Here is a 9,575-nt window from a genome sequence, read left to right as displayed (position 1 = left end):
CACGAGTTCTGAAACTTCATCGGCACCAAAGCCTCAATCTGACAAAGGGTCCAGTACAAGTGCAAATGTCATCAAATGTTTTCACTGTAACAAGACAGGGCATGTAAAGTCACAATGTTGGAAGTTGCAAAACAAAACAAAGAAGGACTTGGGATTTGTCATGTCAAAAAGTGTCCTACCCGAAAACAGTGTCCCGTTCAGTGAAACACAGGCCGTTGAAAGTCAATCTCCCAAATTCAAAGATAGGATGAAGCAGGTGGATGAGAGCTATCGTAGCTTTTTGTTTGATGGTGAGGTGACCCCATGTACTTCTGGTGAGGCAGGTAAGCCAGTGGTCATCCTGAGGGATACGGGGGCCTCTCAGTCGTTGATGGTGGATGGTGGTATGACTTTTCCACCAGATAGTGCAGTTAATGCAAAAGTCTTGATTCAGACTGTTGATGGCAGTTATATGTCAGTGCCACTGTATAGAGTGGATTTGAAGTGTGACCTAGTTTCTGGTCCTGTTACTGTTGGAGTTGTTCCTGAGTTGCCCATGGCAGGCATTGACTTTTTGTTGGGGAATGACTTGGCTGGGGACAAGGTGGTTGCGTCTCCAGTTGTTTCGCATAAACCAGTGGTGGTTGCTGAAACTGAGCAGTTGCAGGAGGAGTTTCCTGGGATTTTCCCAGATTGTGTTGTGACTAGGTCTCAGGCTCGTAGAGCTGTTCAAGATGATGCGGATTCTGTTGATGTGGAGGAGAATTCCGGTGTTTGGTTGGCAGAAACCTTTTTCAAGGATTTGAATGATGGGGTTGCTGTATTAGGCTCCGAGGCTAACAGTGATGGGCTGTTTAGCAAGTCTTCCTTGGTTGAAGCACAGCAGGCAGACTCTGAGTTGAAAGGCTTGTCTCAGACGGCGTGTTCTGAGGCTGAGGCTGAAAAGGTCCCTGAGTGCTATTATGTCAAAGATGACATTTTGATGAGGAAGTGGAGACCTCCCCATAGGCCAGCTGACGAGGATTGGACGGTGGTCCGTCAAGTTGTTGTCCCTCCTAGTTACCGCAGTGAGATCTTGAGGATTGCTCAAGAGTTACCAGTTGGCGGCCATTTAGGCATCAGAAAGACAAAGGATCGGATCATGAGGCATTTCTATTGGCCAGGGTTGAATGTGGATGTGGCTGAGTTTTGCAAGACTTGTCACACATGTCAGGTGGCTGGTAAACCACAACATTCAGTGAAGCCGGCGCCATTGATTCCGATACCTGCGTTTGAAGAACCATTCAGTCGGGTTCTAGTTGACTGTGTTGGACCTTTGCCTAGGACTAGGTCGGGTCATAAGTACCTCTTGACAATCATGGATATGTCTACACGGTTTCCAGAGGCTATCCCATTGAGAAATATCACTGCTAAGACTGTGGTAGATGCTCTAGTGCAGTTTTTCACTAGGTATGGGTTGCCCAAGGAAGTGCAGTCTGACCAAGGGTCAAATTTCATGTCAGGCATATTTCAAGAGGTGATGTATCGTTTGGGTGTGAAGCAGCTGAAGTCGTCAGCTTATCATCCCCAGTCCCAAGGTGCGTTGGAGCGCTACCACCAGACCCTAAAGACAATGATTAGGGCATTTTGTGAGGAGTATCCCGAGGATTGGGATAAGGGCATCCCTTTCCTGCTGTTTGCAACGAGGGACTCCCCAAATGAGTCGACGGGTTTCAGCCCATTTGAGTTGGTGTACGGTCATGAAGTTAGGGGCCCACTGAAGCTCATCAAAGAGAAATTCATGACTGAGGATGATGAGGTCCACCTACTTGACTACGTGTCAAAGTTTCGTGAAAGGCTTTCAAAGGCTTGTGAGGTAGCTAGGGAACACTTGAAAGTGTCGCAAGACTCTATGAAGAGAAAGGCAGACAAAAATGCCAAAGCCCGAACTTTCAACCCAGGTGACAAAGTTCTTGTACTGCTGCCTATACAAGGTGAACCACTGAAAGCCAAGTTCAGTGGCCCATACTGTGTCAAAAAGAAACTCAGTGATGTGAACTATGTGATCAGTACGCCAGACAGAGGCAATGATCAAAGGATGTGTCATGTCAATATGCTGAAAGAGTGCTATGACAGAAAGTCAGTTGGTGTGACATAGGTAGTGGATAGCTAAGTAGAATTTAAGGGTGAAAAGTTTTCACCAGCATATATCATTTACAGTGTATGTGTTTAGCATATCCATTAATGTGTGCAAAACAGTTTGATATGATTGTATAAGCTCCGAGAATCCAAGCAATATCATTGTAAATAGTATCCATGAAAAGAGAACATGGAATGAATACAGCTATCCAAAAGACATGTGATAGTATGTGGTTATTGTGGCTTGATTTGGATTTTACCTCACATTCGTTGGAAATAACAATGAGAAATTGTGAAGGTAAAAGAAACCCTTGCTACAGCAAGGCTTTCTTTTTCCCATGGGGGATGGTGTCACAAATGTACACACTAGTAGTTATGTACATGTATGATGTACTGTATGCATGGTTGTTTAATGTGTATGTACACAGGTGGACCAGATTAATGGAGAACATTCTATGTGGTATAGATATAGTACATACAGGCTGACCAGATCAGTGGAGAATTTTCTAGGTGGTATACAATGTAACTACACAGTACATGCTTGTAGCAGGAAATACATTATAGCTCACTCAATCTAGATTGATTTCACCCATTCCAGAAAGTTCTGGGAAGTGCTTACATATTTGGCTGAGTGAGGCACTGTCCCTGTAGCCCAATGTGATTGGTAGTTATTTTTGGTAATGATGTTTTGTACATAGTTAGGCAGTGAGTCATCCAGGTTTCCTGGAATTTGGACTGGCTAGTAGGTTGGAGAGAGTTATAGAATGTGCTAGAAGGGGGTGAATGGATAGTATATAAGCCAGAGAAATTTTGCAGTAGGCAGAGTACCCAACACCTCTGCTCTGAGAGTTACGTCACTTCTGGCTCTGAAGCGACTTGTTATAGTCAGTCCTGTGTTACCTGCTGACCTGTTATGTTTGTGGAGATAAGGCCGGGGAGACATTTTGCCTGCAGAGAATGAATTTGCCTTCATTGGAGATAGACTCCATGTTTTTAAGTCAATGGACATTGCTACTGCAAAGCTGGGACGGGCTGGATTCCTAGCTGGACAATATAAAGTGAATCATCATTCAACGCATCGACTGGACGTGGTCGTTGGATTCTGCACATTTCGCTGTGAACATTATACTGTGGATCTATTGTGGACATTATACCCTGGATTTATAACGCGGACTATTGTAACCTGTGCCTCTGGATTTACGTCGAAGGAATCATTAATCGGTGCATCACGGATCATTCATTTGTGCATCAAGCATCGTATCTGGACACTTTCAAAGGATTACTTAATACGTGTAAGTGATTCCACTACCGATTTATAACTGTTTCTATTGATCATTGTACTGATGTGACGCCGATTACCAGTCTGTACCAACAATATCACTGTTAATAAACCGCCTGAACATCAGTTGATTGTTTCTTTTGTGCGATCATTCTCGGAGTGATTTTGGTCGTAACACTACATGGATACGGAAGTACTCTAGCACTATGCCTACACCAGCGCTTGGATCGCGAAGCGGTGGCACTGTTTGTATCTACGTGGTCGGGCCACTCTTCCGAGGTATGGGTCCTACTAAAACTAGATCTAAGTTAGTCCTTGGTGTTAATACGACCACCATGAGATTTATCTCGACCACAAAAACATTGAAAATCCATAAAGCAGATACCTTACCTGCAAAATTCAGCACAGAAACAAACTATCGGTTTTTACTCTCACTTGAACAGTTTATTGCTAAAGTTCGTCTCCAGTTTTAATAACTATAAGTTTGTTAAGTGACCACAAAGTGTTCATTAAACTTCGAGATATTTGTTTTTGCGCCATGTGATACTTGAACAATGTAATAAAATATTTTGCAAGAGTTACCTATGTCTGCCGATACATCTGCTGTAGTTTGTTTTTTGCGTTTTGTATTTTTATTTCTACATTATGTCGTGATCAGGCCTTGTGAAATAAATAGCCTCCTACGAAACCTGAATGTGAGAAAATAACATAGAACAGGTGAAAAATTAGCGGTTTGCTTCGACTACTGATGTCTCCTTTACTTCTTTACACTAAACAGTTCAAAAAATGAAAAATAATGACAATATACTAGCCTGGACGTGAGCGGAATTCGTTTGTGTAAGAGTGTGTATGTGAGAGTATGTATATCTGCGTATAGAAGTATATGTTTATACCAAAAGTGGGTTCGTGAGTGTATGTGTGTGTGTGTATGTGTGTGTGTGTGTGTGATAACTTCATTGGGCGAAACAACATAGGATTATACTGTTTAAGGGTTTTGCAGCATTGTTGGAACCCCCTTATAATGATAGATAATAGTAATAAAGATAATAATAATAATAATAATAAGAATAAGAATAAGAATAATAAGAATAATAAAAATTTCCCATAGGCCTACTAGGCTCTTAGCTGGTTTATTATTCCTCTGAACGGACAGATTACGCCACTGCACTTGAACCAAACTCAGAATAATGAGAGTGCTCTAATCTTTTTAAAACATAATTCAATAAATATTCTTCAAACCTGCAGTTGGAATTTGATAATTCGATACAGTTTGCTCTGGCTAGGTTATCAATCAAAACCTTTTCATACGTTTATCTCTGACGAAATCACTCTAATTAATTCTGACATTTTACCTCTGACATTTTTACCTCTGCCATTTTTACCTCTGCCATTTTTACCTCTGACATTACCTCTGCCATTTTTACCCCTGCCATTTTTACCTCTGCCATTTTTACCTCTGCCATTTTTACCCCTGCCATTTTTACCCCTGCCATTTTTACCCCTGCCATTTTTACCCCTGCCATCTTTACCCCTGCTATTTTTACCCCTGCCATTTTTACCTCTGCCATTTTTACCTCTGCCATTTTTACCTCTGCCATTTTTACCTCTGCCATTTTTACCCCTGCCATTTTTACCCCTGCCATTTTTACCCCTGCCATTTTTACCTCTGCCATTTTTTACCTCTGCCATTTTTACCTCTGCCATTTTTACCTCCGCCATTTTTACCTCTGCCATTTTTACCCCTGCCATTTTTATCTCTGCCATTTTTACCTCTGCCATTTTTACCTCTGCCATTTTTACCTCTGCCATTTTTACCCCTGCCATTTTTACCCCTGCCATTTTTACCCCTGCAATCTTTACCCCTGCTATTTTTACCCCTGCCATTTTTACCTCTGCCATTTTTACCTCTGCCATTTTTACCCCTGCCATTTTTACCTCTGCCATTTTTACCCCTGCCATTTTTACCTCTGCCATTTTTACCCCTGCCATTTTACCTCTGCCATTTTTTACCTCTGCCATTTTTACCTCTGCCATTTTTACCTCCGCCATTTTATACCTCTGCCATTTTTACCCCTGCCATTTTTACCTCTGCCATTTTTACCTCTGCCATTTTTACCTCTGCCATTTTTACCCCTGCCATTTTTACCTCTGCCATTTTTCCTCTGCCATTTTTACCTCCGCCATTTTTACCTCTGCCATTTTTACCCCTGCCATTTTTACCTCTGCCATTTTTACCTCTGCCATTTTTACCTCTGCCATTTTTACCCCTGCCATTTTTACCTGGCACCGCACCTTTAACAATTCATTTGCGTTTCATGATTAAATCTATAGTTGGTCATCTAAAAGTCTTTTCAGGGTGAATTTTAATTTGAATGTTGTAGAGACAACGATTATGACCTCACTTTACCTGAGAAACAGATATCAATGTGTAGGAGAATGACTAATACTTGTTATTATCACTGCATATTAACAATATTATATATTAATCTGAGGACAGTGCCGTTCGCTGTAGACGTTTCCTGGAAAGTTTTTTCGGTTTACCCAATGGCTATCGTTGCCAATTTAACATATTTATTTGTATTTTACATGTATCTATATTAACATGGTTTCTATAGACTACTCATGACTATACATTGTGTCACATTTTTGCTGACATTCTTATTGATCAGATGGGAAATTTGTCGTAAACACCTATCAAACTGAGTGCTAAACCGTTAGGAAGACTTGAACAAATCCCTCCTCCCAGGGAGGTCTCTTCCCACCTCCCTGCTCCTCCCCACACCCCCACTCGCTGCGCACAATTCTGATTTACACCAACATTGTAATAAATAGATAACTATTTCAATGCTGTCCATTTGATCATTCTTTATTTTCGCTTCGACGGTTGTATTTCGTTGAATACCTATGCTGTAATTCAATTCATTCAATTCAATTCAATTCGGTTTTATTTCAAATCAAAATAAGCATAACAGTTAGTCCGTAGACTAATAGTGTCATGCGTACAGAATAAAAATACATGCATGATTACAGAACATTCACAATCCAAGAAAAAAATCAAAAAGTTACCAAACCTATTAAATTATTCAGTCATACCAATATCATACAAAGCGTATTCCTTACAGTCCTATTATTACACATTATATTTACACAAAATTAAAACTGAATTACACATGTGGTGATATTGCTGTAAACAAAGATGCAGACATTCAAAAACAGACAATATGTACATGTACTATGGCTAGAGTAGAATAAATTTCCACATGCAACATAACGAATAAAAAAACAACGAAATTAAATCAGCGGATGTATAGTGCCATATATGAAAAAACGAAAATACAACAGTTGATATCTTTGAAAAATAAAACAAACAGAGATTGCACTGATATCAAATCACCTTTCAGCACTATATATCATTAGTATCATATTACTATTGCACTGCACTTCAGAAAATATATATATATATATATATCACATGGTGGGAGTATGAAATTGGACATACCATGTAGGTAAACTGTACACATTCACTTACAACAGGGAATACATGCGTGTATATCATAACAAATTTAAAAACCATGAGTCCAGAAAAAAAAATCAATGAAACATACCCTTTTTACTAAAATATTATCTTCATCAACATAACCATACACAGATATACGCTCATAACTATATATAATAAACAGATGTATCATGTGCATACATATAAACAGCGTAAAGATAGAAACGCCAGTTTCAATCTATTTGTACATTATATCGTTATTATCATTATTATTTATTATTATATATTAGTATTAATGCGAACAGTTATTGTCGATATTGAAACCGGATCTGCCCCGGGAGAAGTTCTCAGAATCTAAATTTTAGCAATTTTTGGGGAAAACACATATTTCCTTTTCAATAATGAGTGCTGCACATTTTGTGTATGTCTGTTTAAGATGTGAGAGCCAGTGTTTATCATTATGTGTACATTTTGTATCCGTGTCTTTTATTGCTTGATAAAGTCCACGCATACCTGTTCCTTCATCAGCTATTATAGTCACATATAATTGTTCTTCATTTGACAACAGATAATACAACAGGAACTTATTCAGGGGGAGCATTGCAATGAATATTTTTTTTTCAGCTCATTGTAATGCAAACAGTGACATAATGCCCGTTGGGTTTAAGGATGGCCTTTTCATGAACTGCATTGAAGACAAAACTGGTTACATGTAGAGGCAGAGTTTATTTCATGATGAAGAGTAAGCCAGATCAGTTAGTAGAATGAAAAGAGATTGTTGGTACCATTGATGAACATAGGTATTGATATGCTACACAAAAATGCATTGCTCTGAAAAAAAAAGGCAGAATGATCATACAAATAAAATATTAAAAAACAAGTTTGAGGAAAATCAAGTGCGTAACGAAATGATAACTGATTGATTTTTCTGTGACTTGAAAAATCGAGAAAGCCATGAAAATCATTAGCAAAACTGTTAACTCTGTGATGAGTCTGTGATGTTACAGCCTTACAACACACGAATTAATCGTGATATATTTGTAGCATTTTCCCCATAAATAATATGATTTCCTCAGAAGTTGAACCAGGATTAACACAGTACTAGAAATGCATGTATACACGTATATATATATATATATATATATATACTGAGCTATTGAAAGCCCTAGATCGGTGTTCGTCCCAAACCCTTAACTCTCTTTGCTCGTGTGGTCAGAAGCTGTATTGTGTGCTCAAAGTTGTTTTGCTCAAAGTTTTCACGATATATATATATATATATATATATATATATATATGTATGTAAATATATATATATATATATATAGGCTTACAGATTTTAGGAAATATTAAGGAAGTTGAAGCACATTAGTCTGAATAAAAACTGGTTCGTTTATTGAACCGTTTTTCGGTGTCTCATCAGCAAAAAATAAAAAAACAAAAACAAAAATCAAACACCTTTTCCACATGAGGGTTCAAGCTTAAACAATTCACTTGCGTTTCATGATTAAATCTATAGTTGGTCATCTAAAAGTCTTGTCAGGGTGAATTTTAATTTGAATGTTATAGAGACGATATGACCTCGGTTTACCTGAGAAACAGATGTCAATGTGTTGGAGAATGAGTAATACTTATATGATATTGACTGGCCCTGAGGGAGGTACCAGAAAATATTGCCCAAACTGAAAGCATATTGCCCGAGTCGAAGACGAGGGCAATATGTTTTCAGTGCGGGCAATATTTATCTGGTACCTCCCGAAAGAAAGGCCAGTCAATATCATAATTATTACCTATCCCTTAGGTAAATTAAGAAAATATGTGAATACGGCTATACACTGATACAGATCAAGCCACATTTGACTACCTGTAGACCATGAACATGTTGAATAATTGCAAAAGTGTTCATCAATGTATACCATTCAACTCCAACTTCAAAGATACATATGAAGTTGTAACAGGCAAACTTCAAACTTCTGAACGCTCTTACACTTTATTTTTACTTCTCTGTTTAAAGTTGGAGAGTTGTAAAACTGATGGTCACTGTGTAATTACTGAGCACAAATGGACTAGTCATTGCCTAGTGCTGCTGTGAGTGGTCGACCTTGTATGAGCTGATTTATCAGCGTTCTTCTGCGGTGCGTGTAACTGACACTCTGGACGTCGTGGAAAGTTTTCTTTTCGTGGTCGATCGGAATGTTTACGTTTAAAGCAGGGAGGTGGGGAGACAGATTCCACTCTCTCTCTCTTCCAACCTCCCCAAACCGGAAGACTGCACTGTTTGCACACATTGTTTTGTGTACGGTGCGGTGTGTGTAACCGACACGCAGCGACGTGGCGAAAAGCATATTGACTGCTGACCTCTAACCCCGCAAAATAACAACTCCTGACCTTTAACCCTGCAAAATAACTGGAATTGCCTCTCAAAACTCCCTCGTACAGGTAATAATTGTTATTATCACTGCATATTAACAATATTACATATTAATCAGAGGACAATGCCGTTCGCTATAGACGTTTCCTGTCAAATTTTTTTCGGTTTACCCAATGGCTATCGTTACCAATTTGGGTGCTGTTCGTTATTCCAAGGTTCGTCATTCCGAAGGTGCGTTATTCCGAAGGTTCGTTAATCCGAAACACACATATTCCCTATACCTAGAGGTTCGTTAATCCGAAAAGGAAAAGGGGTTCGTTAATCCGAGCATTTTG

The sequence above is a fragment of the Diadema antillarum genome, unplaced genomic scaffold (genome assembly GCF_040938485.1).
Source record: "Diadema antillarum isolate AM-2024a unplaced genomic scaffold, OU_Dant_1.0 seq00000049_RagTag, whole genome shotgun sequence".
Classification (NCBI taxonomy): domain Eukaryota; kingdom Metazoa; phylum Echinodermata; class Echinoidea; order Diadematoida; family Diadematidae; genus Diadema; species Diadema antillarum.
Note: the sequence above shows the minus strand (reverse complement) of the source record.